The sequence below is a fragment of the Mastigoproctus giganteus genome, chromosome 11, assembly GCF_048544385.1.
Source record: "Mastigoproctus giganteus isolate SK-2022 chromosome 11, ASM4854438v1, whole genome shotgun sequence".
Taxonomy (NCBI): domain Eukaryota; kingdom Metazoa; phylum Arthropoda; class Arachnida; order Uropygi; family Thelyphonidae; genus Mastigoproctus; species Mastigoproctus giganteus.
In genome coordinates, this window is record NC_143585.1 from 125,546,962 (window position 1) to 125,566,196 (window position 19,235).

At 36.8% G+C, this 19,235-nt stretch overlaps 1 protein-coding gene across 1 annotated transcript in view; it reads right to left on the bottom strand.

The window, feature by feature from the left end:
- The window catches only part of LOC150078417 (coiled-coil domain-containing protein 125-like), a 253,546-nt gene that overhangs the window by 93,052 nt on the left and 141,259 nt on the right, over nt 1-19,235 (bottom strand). The gene's annotated exons all lie outside the window — the stretch shown is intronic.

The following is a 19,235-nucleotide window of genomic DNA, read 5'->3' on the forward strand; positions in this document are numbered from 1 at the left end:
CTAATTAGTAGCAGTAATGGCAAAATGACACAAGAAAGCAAAGTTATACAGCATTAGCTTATAAAAAAATGTGTGTTTTGAATCTACTATTAAAACTTTTAAGGAAATTCATCTATTGGCAGCCTCTTATAAATTGGGGAAAAAAAAAAAAAAAAAAAAAAAAACTGGTGTCATGCAGAACACACCACACTGTCCACTGACTAAAAAATAAGTTATGTATAAATTTGTTTTTTAAAATGATTACAAACAAATGATTCAGTGCTACAACCTTTCTGAGATATGAATTTCATCTTGTAACAAAATTTAAACAAAAAAAATATATATTGGCATCCATGTTATAACCTTCTGAAAAGTGACACAACCTGAAGCCTTCACCTCTGTCGTTACATTACATGCAAAAGAAAAAAAAGTGTACACTACACATAGTGGGTGTTGTTTGAAAATTGTATTGCTACAAAATGTTTTTTCAATATACAGTAGAACTTGGATAAGAAGTTTTCCAAGAGGGACTCGAGGTTTAGAACTTCTTATGCAGGAAAACTTCTTAGAAGGGAAAACGACCTAGGGTATGAAATATTAACTACACAAATAAAAATGAAAAGATACACATACATAAGTTAAAGGTCATTTTTAAGTACTGTTTCAGAATTTATAAATATTTTATTCTGCCTATGGGAAACATTTTTAAACTAAGGATTACTACCTGCATAACATTCTGTTCAATAAACTCATTATCAAATACTCACACCTTGGAATGAAACTCACACCATTCTAGCCAATGGCTGTCATGGGGGTGTCTCCTCAACAGAGAAATAAATTGATAATAATAATAATAATTACTAAGTTGAAAGTGAGCTCCTTTAGAGTTTCAACATACCTTAAAAAGTTAAAATTACAATAAGACAGAGCAACAATTCACTAAGTAATTCAAAGCTGTTCAGAAAAATGAGAATTTAATGGCAAATACAGTAAACCCCTACTATACGCGGTGGTTATGTTCCTGAGAAATGCTGCGAATACCGAAAACGCGAATACTGAGTTATGGCTCCCATAGTAATAAAGGGGTTTCATTCCAAAGTATGAAATATATAAGAAAAACTAGTCTAAAATTTTGTCTATGTATGTATTATATATACCTTCATAATATGACTATGTACATAGTGAAATGCAAGCATATGGCATCGAAATGAAAATAAGAAACAATTTAATATGAAATGTAATATTTATTAGAAATTTCAAACAAATCTTTCAAACCAGCTCCTTTTCTAACTAAAAAACTTATCCCAGAAGTGCTATCACCAATTTCGCTAAAGTGTTGATAAAGGAGTTTTGCCTTTTCACGAATGATGAGTGAACTTAACGGAATTTTATTTTGAGTTCGGTCTTTTATCCACAGATTTAAAGCTTTTTCCATTTTTTCTAATTTAACATCAAGAATTAGAGCAAATTTTTGAAGCAATTAGCGCGTTTTCACGGACACTACGGCGGATTTTTTCTTCCGATTTTTTGATTGATCGTAAGGTTGACTCATTGATTTTATAATGTTTTGCCACTGAGGAGACACTTTCACCATTAGAAAATTTATCCAATAACTCAATTTTATTCGCTAATGTCATCACCTTCTTTGATCTTTTCACATTTCATTGTTATTCGTAGCCATATTTTTGTACGGGTTAGAAAGAACTTGTCCACAATAAAGTCACTTTCTTCCATTAACACACTCGAAAAAGTCTGTTTTACACTGCAAAACAGTAGATTTATCATTTTTATAAGTAAATCAATTTATAAATTGATAAATTTATAAGCATATAAATTAAAAGCAAACGACGAAATCTTCCATGACAAGCGCATAACACATACTAAACAAGGATTAGCAAGAAACATCCACACTCGCGATTTTGTCACCCCTCTCCCCCCACCCACTGAGCGCTGTTTTGACCGGGAAAGATAATTTTAGCCACGCCCATGTATTTTTATGGCAGAAAATGTTCACGGCGCTTTAAAATATTACATATTTGAAAATTTTAAAATTTTCAAATATGTAATATTTTAATTAAGTCAAGTTTGGCTGGTTTACGTGAACAGCCGAGCTAATGTTTTGTGATCGGTGGCAGAAAGTGCTTGTATTTTGAAAGAAAGAATTTGTATTGTTTTAATGTCTCAATAAATAAATTTTGTATTAATTCGAAATTCAAAGGTGGTGCACTTGCACCACCTTGCACCATGCTGCCAGCATCCATGTTGTGACAGTGTAGAGTGTATTTAGTGTCAAACGGCACCAGGGGCTTCCCTCATCTCCATGTAGTAAACTTTGTGGGTGTGAAACAGAACACCGTCAATGCCAGAGGTTTAAAGGTGTATGGATTTTGTATATGTGTAGTGTCGTGCACTGTTGTTCCTCTGGTCATTTAGCTGCTGGGCCCCAAACGCTGCCCCACTCCGCCCTGTGGAGGCAGACCAGGTACACCATTATTATAATTATTTACTCTGGCAGATCCTACCACCTAATTTCTCGAGATTTCAGTGGCAAGAACCTAAAAAAAAAAAAAAAAAACCGTAGGGGAACACTGAAGTTGGAAAAGCTCAAAAACTGAAGATTGCGGTTAATGACATGTTTAAATTTAGAAGTGTGGAGCATTCGCCTGCATATAGATAGAGTGGGGAGGTAGACTGAAGACTGGGGGGAAAAGACAGAAGTATGGGGACATTAGGGAAGGTGACCCCAATCAGTCAGTGAGGAAGGCCCATGCCTGACCAGAAGAAGAAGAAGAAGCGGAGAGGAGACAGAACTCCTCTCCTCCCCTCCCCCCTGCCAGGGGTGAGGGGTTACAGGTACCATGCAAGGAAGCGTGAAACAAATCACCAGATAGTGCTGGCAGCAGAGCTGCAGGTTTTCAAGGTCGGTGCAGAGTCCAGATCACGTAAGTGTCATATCTGGTGAAGGTATCGTTCCTGGCACACAAATCGCGTCCAGGTTGTACTATCAGTTTTGTTGCCAGGCTTGGTTTGGTCGTGGGTGTATGTATACCTTGGTTGCTACAGAAGACACATTCGACATCAGAATGACTTCACAACGAATTACCCTGATGTTGAACTACCTAGAATAAGCAATGCTTCAACACCGGATTTTTGAATAGGTAACACTTTGCCAGTGGATATCCGCTGAGAATAAGTAACATTAGTCTTCTCCATTGGCGAAGAGTTTATTATTTGAAGTAGTGCAATATCAGAGTAACTCTTTGTGAAGGCATTCACAATATGAGATTTATCAAAAACAATGCCATTTCACTTACTTTGGTGATTTACTACGAACTAAAATGATGCTTGGCACTAACTTGTTTGATTACCAAAATGTTTATATTGTTTAATATTTTTTTAATATAAAAATAAAAAAATTTCTATATTTAAAAAAATATTAAGTGGGAAAACGTCATTATAATAATATGTTGTGTATTCTTTATCATGAACTTTTTAGGGGAAAACTTTTTACCCAGAAAACTTCTTACATGGGAAAATAATACGTTACAATATATAGAGGTGAAATTGGGACTTAAGAAAACAAACCTAGTACAGGGGAAAACTTCTTATGTGGGAATTTCTTATCTGGGTTCTATTGTATATCTAACAGAATGACAAAATTTCAAGGAAAAACTCTCTATTGTCATGGAAACCGGATAAAATTTTACTATCTATAACTGTTTGAAAGTCTGCATTTCCTGTTCTGAGATTCAAACAAAGACATAATAAATTGAATTTTTATTTTATTTTATTTTATTTTTTTTTTACTGTGATAACTGCAGTGCGGAAAAATATTTTACCCCATGATTACTCTTAAGATGGTCTGCACATATTTCCCATTTAACTCTTAGATAACCCATTCTAAGAATATCATCTCTCAGTTACCCAGGCCACCAGTTCCTTTAGAGAAGTGTAAAATATTTTTCACTCCTACTCTTTCACTTTGTGTGCAAAGAAAACCAAAGTGTATGCTGTATTTTGGAAAAAAAACTTATATATTCTTTTTCAATGGTATTGCATCTACTAATCTACTAACAAGAGTACAAGGAACTCTTGAACAATTGGCAGTTGCATTGTAAACTTACAAAAATGAATCTTTAGCTTGTGCAGGCAAGAAAAAAAAAAAGTGTGTGCTATTTATAGAAATTGTTTTTTGAAATTTGTCAAAAACAATCAGAAAAACAAAATTTTCAGGCAAATCTTCTATTGAAAGCTACATTACACACTTCCAAAAGCTGGTATCAAATTAAAAAAAGAACAGAACAAAAGTGAATATGATTTTTTAAAAATAAGACTTCTGTGACTATTAATATGAAATTTTAGTGTTTCAAACTAGATAGTATTAATAACTCGGAAAACAAATCATTAAGAAATGTTCATAAATTTCAACATAGTATCAAGTTTCCTTACAAATCCCCATTTCAGGTCCTTTCGATCCAGATGGACTATTCACGTAACAATTGTAATACAAGAGTACAAAAGGATAAACTGAAAATATATTGATTTATATGATTTGGTGACTTTATATTTTGAATATTATAGTGTATTGTTGTTGTTGTTGTTATTTGGTTTTTAGGAGCATTAGCAACTAAGGCCATATTGCTCCGGGATATATGCGGTGGTCATTTCCTGACCTTTCCACGTCCTCTGTATTTGGTGGTGATGGGCTCGAACCCCGGTCTAATCAAGAAGCGTGTGCTATGCACTGCTGCTCCTTCCCACCTGGCTACGGAGGCGCCCATAGTGTATTGTAGATGTTTGCCTAATTTATTCTGCTCACAAATGTAGGGTTTTGCCCAACACCATGTCAAACTATTAATTCTCAAAAGATACTTATCAAAGGTGTGAACTGAATACTAAGAAACAGCTACAGAAAAACACAGGCCACTGTGCCTACCTCCCTTGACTGAGATTCTCCAGCAGAGAGTATTTCTTAAAAAAAAAAATAAAAAAAAGAATTACACAAAATCAATCACCATTTCTTACTGATTGGGTTTCTTCTACTTTCTTTAAAACAGAGGTCCAAACAGTTGATGCATCAGTTCTATTGACTGTATTAGTAAGCCACTTTAAATTCTTAAAGCATTACTTTAAGACAATGGAGAAAAGAAAAAAAAAAAAAAAAAGGCAAGTTATATTTTTGCCTTTCAAAAGAAAAAAAACACAACTTCACAAATTTTCCCATTCACCAGAAAATATAAAATATACAGTACTCTTGTTTAATAACTAAAATCATTACAATAAAGTGGCCACAATAGTTAAACTAAAATTTCCGAATATTTTTTCCTATTTTATAACACCAGGATTTCTTAAATTAAATCTCATTTCCTGGGGGGGGGGGGGAAATATATATTTAAATAATGGCTTAAAGTTAAGCCGTTTTAACTTTAAGCCATTATTTAAATATAAATCAGTGGTAGTAGTGGGTTGATATGCTAAATAAGCAGCGCCTGTGCCACCATCTGTTCTATTCTTTGCTTTATATAAGCTGGTTAAGCTTACATTATGTCAGTGGTGTGATCAAGAGTGCTGTCTGTTCTATAAATTATTTCTCGCTGCATAAGGACCACCGCCATGCAAATCCTCTGCATTGGTGGATCGATCAGAGGAGGAATGGGTGGTTAGGTTCTTCGATTTATTCGCCTTTGCGACGATTTGTATGGTGATTGAAATGCAGCGATTCCATGACCATTATTGGCCTCGTGGTCCTCTGTCGATATGGGGCATAATGGTTAGTCTATTATTTTGATATTTTGTTTTGGCTTTTAGTAGTTCTTTTAACCCTTTTTTGGTGATATTTCATGTTTTTCGGAACTGGTACATTCAAGGGGGGTACCGCTAAATCATATTATAATTGGCATTATTTTAAATTTACATCTGTTTTATTAATTGGATTTAAAGTGCTAAATTATATAGGGTACAATCGGCTACTGTTTATGTCTTATTACCTTTACTTTCCCTTTCCTGTTTGGTTTATTTTATTTTACGTTATTTTTATGTTAATATTTCGCTCTACATTTTTGCCATACTACTGGCTTGTTTTAATTTTGTTTTATTTTGAATTATCGGATATATATATATATATATATAATTCACAAATTCTATTGATCAATGTTCCATAAGCTTTTATTTTATTTTGAACTTGTTTTCCTTATAGTCTACTACAAGTTACTAATTAAAAAACTTCAATAATTTTTCATTATTGATGTATGTCTGCATGCTGCTTGAATTCTTTAGCATCAAATATAATATTGTTTTTTTTTTTTTTTTTTTTTTTTTTGTTGTTTCCGATAGCAGTTGTGTTACAGAAATTGAACTTTACTCATTGTCTTCTTTTCAAGTTGGCCTTTTAAAATATTCCATGTATACCTGTTGAGTTATCTTTATTGGGGTTTTTCAGTATTAGCAGCATTCTTCCATTTGCTCTTTCTTTTGGCCAATGAAATATCATTCCTTTTTCAGCACACAAAGTTTCAGGCTGCAATTTCATAATTAACCTTTCCCATAAAATTCAATTAAGTAGACTGTACTAATTTCTTAAATTTAGCCATTATAACCAAAGAAAAACCTTCTTATTTTTAACTCCCACATAACAAAAACTATCAACTGCATTTAAACAAAGCAAGGAAGCTTTTCACTGATTTTCATAGCATTTAGTGCTCTCTGTCAACAAGTGGCAACCAAGTGAAGCACACACCTTGATTTTGTGTATCATCTATAACAATGTGTGGCTTTAATACTAAACATGTGTTTCCAGTTAACAATAAAATAACTAGTAGTAGAGATGTCGCACTTATTAAGATTAAGTAGTAACAATCCAACAGCATATACATATCAATTTAAAAAGTTGTTTTTGTAATGGTTTCTTTCTTAATTTAAAAAGTTCTAAAAACAAAAATATAACTGGAGAATATTAGCATTAACATTAGCAGGGCAATATGATGTAAGAAAGCAAGCTTATATAGCATCAGCCAAAAAAAAAAAAAAAAAAAAAACCCCACCCTTCCCAGTTTCCCCATCCATTCACTCCAAATGTTTGTCTAGTTCTGCCTTGAACTAATTTAAGTTGCTGATCTCCACTACAACAGATGGAAGTTTGTTCAACTATCAACCACCTGCTGGCTAATGGCGAATTTTTGTACATCTATTCTACAATTCTCTTTCCTCAATTTGAATTTAGGCCCCCTCAGGTGAGTAATCTGAGCAAGAGGAAGAATCCCATTAGCATTGAGCTTGCTCAATCAATTCAAGGCCTTATACACCTCAATTAGATAACCTCGCATGTGCCTAGTCTCCAGAAGCTGTAATTTGCAGAACTTAAGCCTTTCGTGGTAACACCAACCCTTTGTTCCACTCACCAACCTCGTTGCCCTTCTCTGTACTCATTCCAGCAGCTCTACATCTTTTCTAAAATGAGGCCTCCAGATCTGTAGACAATACTCAAGGTGTAACCTGACCTTGCCCTATACAAGGGGACAATCACCCCCTTATCCCTGCTAGCAAAATTCCTGTATATCGACAAGAAACCATGAGCTACTCTTGCAGCCTTTTTGCACTGCTCAGAAAACTTCTTATCTGACTGCACAATTACCCCGGGTCATTTTCATTCTCCACCACCCAGTTGATACATTACTCTGGGCTTACTGCTAACCATATGCAGTACTTTACATTTGTCAATGTTAAACTTCATTTGCCACCTCTCAGCCCATCTGCTTAACTTTTCCGGATCCTGTTGCAGTAGCATACTGTCATTAACAACCCTGCCAACCTTCGTATTGTCTGAAAACTTGGACATTAATCCTGATATACCTTCAACAATATCATTGATAAATACTGAAAACAACAATGGGCCCAACACCGAATCCTGGGGGACTCCACTAATAACATCAGTCCATGAAGAAGAGTGTCCATGATAACCACTCTGCTCTCAACCATCCTTTTATCCATTATAGCTACTTGCCCTTAATGCCATTTGCTCCAATTTGTACAATAGTCTTCCATGTGAAATAGTATCACAAGCTTTCCTAAAATCCAAGTATATAATATTGAAATGATTCTTTGCATCCAATTCCTTTGTGACCACATCACAGTATCCAAACAAAATGGTCAGACAAGACTTCCCCTAACAAACCCATGCTGTCTGAACTATAACTGCAGTCTTGTCTAGATGATCCTGCATAACTTCCTTAACCAGTGAAACCATTATTTTCCCTGGAATAGAAGTTACACTAACAGGTCTGTAATTACCCATGTCACTCTTTGATCCCCCTTTGTGAATTGGGGACACATTTGCACATCTCCAGTCCAAGGAAGATTTCATAATTATGGGTTTGCTTACTTCCTTTGCCACCTCCTTTAATATAACTGGATAGAGCCCACTACCCCAGGTGCCTTTCTTATGTTTAAATTCAACAATTTCTCCTCCACTTTACTGGCAGTTATTACAAAATCACTTAGTTCCCTGTTAGAGTTTGATAAACATCTGACCCTCTCCTCCTTAAATAACTCATCATGTGCAAATGTAGAAGCAAAATACTCATTTAGAACGGCAGCTATCTGAGAATGATTATCCACAGTTAAACCAATGATATCAAGTGGACCAATCTGATATATCCCCCTTCCTTTTAGAGTTTACATAAGTAAAGAAGTCTTTGCTGTTTTTCTTTGCATCCTTTGCCAAAAATTTCTCGTAATCTGCCTTCACTTGCCTAACCTCCTTTGTGACTTGATAACAAACTAGCTTATATCTGCCATAGGTTTCTGTGTCACCTGATCATTTATATGCATCCCATGCATTTTTCTTCTCTGCTATGAGCTGAATTAATTCATTTGATATCCGTTTATGTCTAAACCTTGAATGGTATTTCTTAGTTGGTATGAAAAGCCTAGTACCCTCCAAGGTTAAATCCATGAAGGCTTCTCATTTAGAATTCAACACTGTTAACATCATCAGTTGATTCCACTGTATAGAATTTAAAAACTCTCTGAGACCACTGTAGTCAACTTTATGAAAGCAAAAATCCTTTCTTTATCGCAGATGGTAGTTACATCTTTAAGTAAATCCCACATCAGTGCACTGTGATCACTGCCACCTAGTGGTTCCTTTATCTGCTGATTCCTAATGCATGAGTCATCACTGCTGATAATTAGATCGAGAGTATTACCCCCTCTGTTGCCCATCGAACATGTTGCTGTAGAAAACAGTCATCCAAAAAATCCACAAGTCTTGCTAGTGCACGAGTTGTTGTTATTGTTATTTAGTTTTTTTTTAGGAGCATTAGCAACTAAGGCCATATTGCTCCGGGGATATGCGGTGGTCATTCCCTGACCTTTCCGCATCCTCTGTATTTGGTGGTCACAGGCTTGAACCCTGGTCTAATCAAGAAGTGTGTGCTATGCACTGCTGCTCCTGCCCATCTGGCTATGGAGGTGCCTGCTAGCGCGCAAGTGACCAATCCAAAAGTTCCAGTCAATATCTGGAAAGTTAAAAATCCCCCATTATAAGACATTCTGATTTACTGCTCCACTCTATTTCTCTGCACAATTGCTCATTACACTCATCAGATTCATTAGGCCTATCACACACCTACCCTCATTTTCCCTTTCCCAATGCTTATATCACACCGCACTGAATCAACACTGCATTGTACACCAATGTCAATTGGATGCACTTCCTTAGATTTTGTGTGTTTCTTAACTAACAGCATAACTTCCTCCTCCCTTTCTGTCCTGTCTATCCTTTTGTACACATTGTACTCCCCAAATTCCAATTCTGTTGCTGATATCCTTGTGGCACCACGTCTATGATATCCCAACAATGTCTGCATTTGATGTCCTGACCACCTCTTCAAATTCATCAGACTTATTTACTATACTCCTAGCATTTGTGTACATGCAAGTATACATACATCTATTCTTACTCTTAGTTATGCTAACATAACCCATGTATTTACTTGTTCCCTGATGACTCTCTCAGCAGCCCTTGAAATCCCCACTTTGCAGGCTGCTGCTCATTCCAATAGAAGTGCAAGAATCTCTTTCACCTCTGTCTGTGGCTACTGTTAATCTATTAGTCTGTGAATCCCTCCAAGATAGCAGTTTTCCGACCCACTTAACACTGCCTGAATAGCATCAGCAAATATAGAGTATATGTTCAAAGAATCAAAGTTCTTGTTGGAAGCACACACACACATAACAGAGTGAAGAGCTCTCATATTCATCGTTTTTGAATAGGTTATTTTTTAATCTGTCAAGTTTTTCTTTGAAGTGGGATAAGTTGTTGTACAGCATAGAAATAGACAAGGATAGAAATAGACAAATCCTCTCTTCTAAAATTCCTCTAATTGTCTAGATTGCTGAAATTAATATATAATGGCAAGTTAAAAGTATGTATATGTTTGAAGCAAGGCTTTCATTAACAAAAACTTCTGGTCCACACTAACGTTTGCCCTGGAAACTGCAGATGTTGTTGGTTAAGAAAATGATTGGATCAGAAAGTTTTAAGTTAGAAGAAGGCAAAAATGGTGCAAGAGTTAAAGACAGATAATTCATAAAACTACTATAATACAGGTCGACCATCACTAATCCGGCAGAGTTGGGACCCGTGGGGTGCCAGATTAGTGAGTTTGCTGGATCGCTGATGGTTATTTTATCATATACATTTTACAACAGCTAACCACCTCCTTCTACCTTTAACATGTTGACTGCCAAGCTAGTTTAAGAAAAAAATTCCCCAAGGGTAAAAAATATTTAGGAAATAATTTGATTAGTAATTCTAAAATGAATATTGTAATGTCAGTGTTGTCGTTTTTTCGCTTAAAATATACAGTAAACCCCTGCTATTCGAGGGGGGTTACGTTCCTGAGAAATGTCGCGAATACCGAAAACGCAAATACTGAGTTATGGCTCCCATAGTAATAAAGGGGTTCCGTTCCAAAGTATGAAATATATAGGAAAAACTAGTCTAAAATTTTGTCTATGTATTATACGTACCTTCATAATATGACTGTACATAGACAGTACATAGCGAAATGCAACCATATGGCATCGAAATGAAAACAAGAAACAATTTAATATTAAATGTAATATTTATTAGAAATTTCAAACAAATCTTTCATTCCAGTGGCTTTGCTAGCTAAAAAACTTATCCCACCAGTGCTATCACCAGTTTCGCTAAAGTGTTGATAAAGGAGTTTTGCCTTTTCACGAATGATAAGTGAACTTAACGGAATTTTATTTTGAGTTCGGTGTTCTATCCACAGATTTAAAGCTTTTTCCATTTTTTTCAAATTTAACATCACGAGTTAAAGAGCAAATTTTTGAAGCAATTGGCGCATTTTCACAGACACTACGGCGGATTTTTTCTTCCAATTTTTTGATTGATCGTACCGTTGACTCATTGATTTTATAATGTTTTACCACTGAAGAGACACTTTCACCATTACAAATTTTGTCTAATCACTCAGTTTTATTCGCTAATGTCATCACCTTCCTTGACATTTTCACATTTCCCTTGTTATTCGTAGCCATATTTTTGTACGGGTAAAAAAGAACTTGTCCACAATAAAGGCACTTTCTTCCGTTAACACACTCGAAAAAGTCTTTTTTACACTGCAAAATGGTAGATTTATCACTTTTGTAAGCATATCAATTTATAAATTGATAAATTTATTCAATTTATAAGCATATAAATTAAAAGCAAATGACCAAACCGTCCATGACAAGCGCATAACACATACTGAACAAGGATTAGCGAGAAACATCCACACTCGCGATTTTGTCACCCCTCTCCCCCCATCCACTGAATGCTGTTTTGACCGGGAAAGATAATTTTAGCCACGCCCATGTTTTTTTATGGCGGAAAATATTCACGGCGCTTTAAAATTCACATTTTTTTAGGTTTCATTTTATATTAAATCAGCGATCACGAATACGCGAAACCGCGAATACAGATACCGCGAATAGCTGGGGTTTACTGTATTTAAAAAAAAGTATTTTTTTATGTCTTTTGTGACTGCATCATAGTATCCAATCAAATTGGTCAGGCAAGACTTCCCCTTAACAAAACCATGCTGTGTCTGAGCTATAACTGAAGTCTTGTCTAGATGATCCTGCAGTGCTTCTTTAACCAGTGCCTCCGTTAATTTTCCTGGAACAGAAGTTAAACTCACAGGTCTATAATTACTTGTGTCAGCCTTTGATCCTCCTTTGTGAATTGGGGTCACATTTGCACATCTCCAGACTGTGGATACCTCCCCTGAATCCAAGGAAGCTCTCATAATTATGGCTAAGGGTTTGCTTACTTCCTTTGCTGCCTCCTTTAATATAACTGGATAGATCCCATCCACCCCAGGTGCCTTTCTTGTGTTTATCTTCAACGATTTCTCCTCCACTTTACTCTCAGTTATTACAAGATTATCTAGCTTACTGTCAGAGTTGAATACACCTCTAGCATTCCCCTCGCTGAATAACTCCTCATGTGTGAATGTAGATGCAAAATATTCATTTAGTTTGTTAGCTACCTGAGCAGGATCATCAACAGTTGACCCATCGATATCAAGTGGACCAATCTGATTCATCCCCTTCCTTCTAGAGTTTACATAAGTAAAGAACTCTGTGTTTTTCTTTGCAACCCTTGCCAAAGATTTCTCGTAATCTGCCTTCGCCTGCCTAACCTCCTTTGTAACTTGGTTACAGATCAACTTGTATCTATCATAGGCTTCTGTGTCACATGTGTTAATTTGTATGTATCCCATGCATTTTTCTTCTTTGCCATATGTCTCATTAGTTCATCTGACATACATTTAGGCCTAAACCTTGAACAATATTTCTTAGTTGGTATGTAAAGCCTAGTAGCTTCCAAGATAAGTTCTTTGAATGCTTCCCATTTTGAATTTGCTGTTGGTAATATCATCAGTTGGTCCCACTGTATAGAATTTAAATACCGTCTCAGTCCATCGTAGTCGCCTTTACGAAAGCAATAACCCTTCCCTTTACCCCTAATGGTAGTTACCTCTTTGAGTAAATCCCACTTCAGCACACTGTGATCACTGCCACCTAGTGGTACATTTCTCTGCAGATTCTTAATGCATGAAGAATCACTACTGATAATCAAATGAAGAGTATTACTCCCTCTAGTTAACTCCCGAACATGCTGATTTAGAAAACAATCATCCAATAAATCCACAAAAGCCTTGCTAGTGTGTGAGTGACCAGCCCCCAAATTCCAGTCAATATCTGGGAAATTAAAATCCCACATTATAAGACTCTCTGATTTACTGGCCAACTCTATTTCCCTGTACAGTTTCTTATTATACTCATCAGAGTCATTAGGCCTATAGCACACTCCTACTATCAATTTTGATCTCCCAATGCTTATGTCACACCAAACTGACTCGACACTGCACTGTCCAGCGATGTCAACTGGCTTCACTTCCTTGGATTTTATGGGTTTGTTAACTAATAGCATAACCCCTCCTCCCTTCCTATCCTGTCTGTAGACGTACTCCCCAAATTCCAGTTCTGCATTCCTTATATCTGTGTGACATCGTGTCTCTGAAATTCCAACAATATCTGCCTTTGATGTTTGAGCAATACCTCAAATTATCAAATTTATTTACTAAACTCCTAGCATTGGTGTACACGCAAGTATACATGCACCTATTTCTATTCTTAGCTACCTTAACACAACCCATGTGTTTACTTGTACCGCAATGACTCCCAGCAGTCTCTGAAATATCCCGCATCTTGTTTTTCAGGCTTCTGCTCATTCCAATAGAAGCAGTGCAAAAATGTCTTTCGCCTCTGCCAGTGGCTACTGTTAATCTATTAGTCTTTGTCTCCCCCCAAGCTAGCAGTTTTCCGACCCACCCAACACTGCCTCGATAGCATCAGCAAATATTCTTGCACCCTTTCTATTTAAGTGAATACCATCACTATAGAAGCAGTCTCTCCTGTTAACAAGTACAGTCCAGGCTGAAAACAATTTTCTACCCCTTGAGCCTTGCACAATCTTTCCAGGGGCGAATTGATCGACAAGGCTCTCATCATATACTCCCTCCTATCGTGTCTGGGCAGAATTGCAGACACTTTCAAATTCAACCCTAATTCACGGCTTTTTTTCAACAGTGACCTGTACTTGTTAAGTAATTCTGCCAGTCTCCTACTCTTGATATCATTAGTGCCAACGTGTACAACTATATCACCTTTTGTGCCCTTAAAAGATGATATCCGCTCTACAACGTTATCAACCTTTGCCCCTGGCAGACATACCTTGGTCCTGTTCCACCTATCCTTTTTACAAAGCATGTTCCCCGTTTCCCTGACAATAGAGTCACCAACAACTGCTAGTTCCTGTGGGACCAGCACATTCTTCCCATGTTGCACGTGGAAGACTGCTGCACAAATTGGAGCAGTGTGGCATTGGAGGCAAATTGCTGCTATGGATAAAGGGGTGGTTGAGTGGGAGAAGACAGAGAGTGGTAGTCAATGGACACTGCTCATCGTGGACTAATGTTATTAGTGGAGTCCCTCGGGGTTCGGTGTTGGTTGTTTTCTGTATTTATGAATGATATTGATGATGGTATATCAAGCTTAATGTCCAAGTTTGCAGACAATATGAAGGTTGGCAGGGTTGTTAAGGGCACTACTGACACTATGCTACTGCAACAGGATATGGAAAGGTTGAGCAGATGGGCTGAGAGGTGGCAAATGAAGTTTAACCTTGACAAAAGTAAGGTACTACATATGGGAAACAGCAACCCCAGAGCAACGTATCAACTCTGTGGTACTACACTGACAGTGGAAGAGAATGAAAGGGACCTGGGGGTGGTTGTGCAGGCAGATATGAAGTTCTCTGAGCAGTGCAGACAGGCTGCAAGAGTAGCTCATGGTGTATTGTCAATGATATATAGGAATTTTTCTAGCAGGGATAAGGAGGCGATTATTCTCTTGTATAAGGCAATGGTCAGGCCACACCTAGAGTACTGTATACAGGTCTGGAGGACTCATTTCAAGAAGGATGTAGAGCTGCTGGAACAAGTACAGAACAAGTACCCTTAAGTTTTGCAAATTATAGTGTCTGGAGACTAGCCACCAGCGAGGTGATCTGATAGAGGTGTATAAAGCCTTGAATGGTTTGAGCATGCTCAATGCTGATGGGATTCTTCCTCTTGCTCAGAATAATCACCTGAGAGGGCATAAATTCAGATTGAGGAAAGACAGATGTAGGATAGACGTGCGGAAATTTGCCTTTAGCCAGCGGGTGGTTGGTTGGTGGAACAGACTTCCATCCATTGTCGTGGAAGTTGATAGCTTAAATAAGTTTAAGGCTCAGCTGGACAGGTATTTCGAACGAACAGAGGGGTGAAGTGGAAGTGTTTTTTTTTTTTTTTTTTTTTTGGCTGATGCTGCATAAGCTTGCTTTCTTGTATCAAATGCCTCTACTAATGCTAATGTCGCATATATGTGGCCAAAATGGCCACATATGTTGGTTACTTTATTTTTTGAGAAGCCATGCCGGCCACATACGTGTGATGCTATTACGGCATACATATGAAGATCGTTTGTGATTAGTTTATTGCACTCATGGCGAGTACTGCAATAAAACTAATTACGATAAAATAAACTCTCAAACATCGCAATACGTTTGTCAGTATTGTTAGAGATTTTGTGAAAACAAGTTCGTTAGCGCGCTGTATTATCCATCATATTGTGTTGTGTTTTTCCGCAAGTTTGTACAAGTGTGTTGTAAAAAAAAAAAAATCTAAAAAGGAATGGCTAAAAGAAAGTTACTAAGATAAGAGGAACTGAGAGAAAGTTTTGGAATTTACAATTAAGCAGAGTTAAAATTCTCACAGACACATCACAGTCTAGTTTTTTCAGAAGTTCAACAACTTTATCTGTTATGGACAACGTACGGTGTTTGCGCTTTACACCACGAGAGGCACTTACTTTACGCATTGGAACCATGGCTAGGGCTAAATGTGAGCAGGTTATAATAATAAATGCAGAAAAACAAGTGGGAATGGCTTGCTTGTGTTTACGAGTTCATGCCAACAGCTGATGCTGCAACCAATGCCACCAAAACAGTAGCAGCAAGTCGGTGTGCCAACCCAGGAAATTTGAAATTACATTCACGGAAATTATGTCCAAATTAACGGTGGAACAGGATTACCAGTGGCCAGATTAGTTGTTGTTGCTATTTGGTTATTAGGAGCATTAGCATCTAAGGCCATATTGCTCCGGGGATGTGCGGTGGTTATTCCCTGACCTTTCCGCATCCTCTGTATTTGGTGGTCACGGGCTCGAACCTCAGTCTAATCAAGAAGCGTGTGCTACGCACTGCTGCTCCTGCCCACCTGGCTATGGAGGCGTCGCCGGATTAGTAATGGTCGACCTGTAGTAACTGTTATTTATTATTTCAGTTCTGGATAAAGTGTGTCTCCCCCGTTAAAATGAAAGCATTTAATCAACTGAATGGGGGTTCGAAACTACAGACTGTGCAGTTGAAGAATTGAGCTCTTGGAAAAATTATTTTTTTGAAAAATTTTGCTGTTTTAATTGAATTAAACATATTAAATTGTGTTCAATAAATAGTTTAATAGTCTTAGTCATGTTCATTAGGTTAATTTTAAATTTAGATAGCAATTTTGAAAATTATGACTTTCAAAGCTGTATATTTATATAGCTTTTGTATCAATGATTTGGTGCAAAAATCATATCTCATAACTGTACTGGGGGCTTTTAATTGTGATAAATAAGTAGCTTGAAAGTTCTAATGATGTAAGCTGGATTATTATAATTTTTTTTTTAGCTAAGAAATTTTATTTCTTTTAAGTAATTTGAAGTTTAAGAACATAATAGTAAAGAGTAATACATATAATGTCGTAAACTTGCTAGCTTAATATGCATTAATATCACATAACCTGTGAAAGGAGTAGTGTTATTATTGCATTTAGATATCTGTTAGTTTAGCAGAGTAATCTCAAATTAAATAGAATTTACTTGGAAATAAACACCTCAGACTACAGAAGCAAAGCCACAGGCTCAAATAGCAGAAATTCTGTGGCTTGGGGAAGAACTGAAGGGATGGTTCTCCTATAAATCACAACCATAAAAAATATACTACTTGTTCGATGTTTGTGGAGATATCTAGAACAAGACATGACACAGCCAAGTTTTTGTGTGTGTTTGGTGCAAAGAATGTGAGGAAATTAGGTGCACTCAGCTTGAAGAAAAGGGTGGATGCTATCAAAAGGAATTAAAATGGGAGTGGGGGTTTATCACATTCTCAGCTACCCAACTTAACTGCAGAGCCTACGTACATTTGTGCATCAGGCAACACAGTGGCAATCCACAAAACAGAATGTGCTCATCCAACAGGAGGCAGTTATTGTAGGTGAATCTATTGTTAGGGAAAAGAGGAAATATATTGCGCAAGAAAGGATTGGTGGAATATGACAAGGATATGCCTGCCAGAAGACTAAGTAGATGATGAAGAACAGATATCATCTTATTAGGCACGAAAGGTGATATTGTTATACATGTTTGCACTAATTACAAAAAAAGAATAGGAGATCTGAGGACTTACTTAATAAGTATAGAAGCAATACTAAGAAAAAGTAGCGAGTTAGGATTAAATTTGAAAGTGCCTGCTTATTCTGCCAAGAAATGATAGGAGGGAGAATATGATGATAACTGTGTCAATCAAGTTGGCCCTGGAAGAGACTGGGCAAAGCTCATCATGAGGTAGAATTTTTCTCAGTGTCGTCTGTGCTTGTTAACAGGAAAGACTATTTTACAGGGATGGGATTCACTTAAATAGAAGAGGTGCAATACATAGACTAATAGATTATGTACAGTTGCAGGCAGAGGAGAAAGTGATTCTTGCACTGCTTCTAGTGTCAGGATTGCAAGGCCTGTTGAGGGTCCACACTGAACAAGCAAGTACATGTGCTATGTCAGGGTAACTAAGAGTTAAAATAGGTGCATGAATACTTGCATGCAATACTAATTCCAAAAACCAAAGTAAATAATAAATTTAATGAATTTGAATTGGTTAAATTGTAAAATACAACCACTGTAATGAAGAATAAAGAATGAAGAATTTGAACAAGGGGAGTAAAATATACAGTTGTGCTCCAGTTCGTTTTTTTTTTTTTTTTTTTAGGAGATAAGCAACTAAGGCCATATTGCTCCGGGGATATGCGGTGGTCATTCCCTGACATTTCTGCATCCTCCGTATTTGGTGGTCACGGGCTCAAACCCCAGTCTAATCAAGAAGCGTGTGCTATGCACTGCCGCTCCTGCCCACCTGGCTATGGAGGTGCCAATTGTGCCCCCGTATCCGCTGATTCGGTTACCCATGGTTAACCACGGAAAAAAACTTATCATGTACTACTCGCGTGTCCAATACAATGATTCCCTTTATTTTTTACAATGTCGATTTTAAATCCAATAGCTTCCCTTTGTCATGTATGGTTTGGTCACCAACATTATAATGGTTCTTTAGAGATTTAACGGATGCACTGTTTTCAAACTTTTGAATAATTTCAAGTTTTTGTCTTATTTGAAAGCACAACTCTTGCGTTTGTCCATAATTTTCGCGATTTCTAAACAAAAAAAAAAGTTACTATAAAAAAAAAAAAAAAATTCTGATATCCTTGACATAAATAACGAAACAAAATTTGTCCTTTTGCGGTGCGACGGTACACAACACACTAAAACAAACGTTTGGTCTCTCTCTCTCTCTCTCTCTCTTTTTTTTTTTTTTCTTTGTTTTGAGTGGTAGGTGTGAACTAGGGCTTGCAAACCGGTTTTATAAAACCGGTTAAATCAAGTTTTCATATTGAGTTGTTAAAACCGAAACCGAGCTTCTAAAACCGGATTCGAATATTTTCTTAGTTAGCCTTCGAATATAGTTTTTTGTTATGCACATTTTCTTTTGTTTGTTTGTTTGTCTGGATCGTTCAACTGCTTTATGTTTTAAACAAGTTTTTTATTTTATTTTATTTTATATTTAGTTACGAATCTCATAGGCAAATGGCCCAGTAGGAGGGGTACCTTTTATCTTCCCACCTGTATCATGGCACTATGCAGGTGTACTCATTTATGACTGCGTGAGTCGGAGCGATAGCGTAAAAGAAAATGCTCAACATTTCTCCGTTCCATCTATCTTGTTCGCCAGGCAAGTTATGGAAAGCGCCTTATTGATGGTT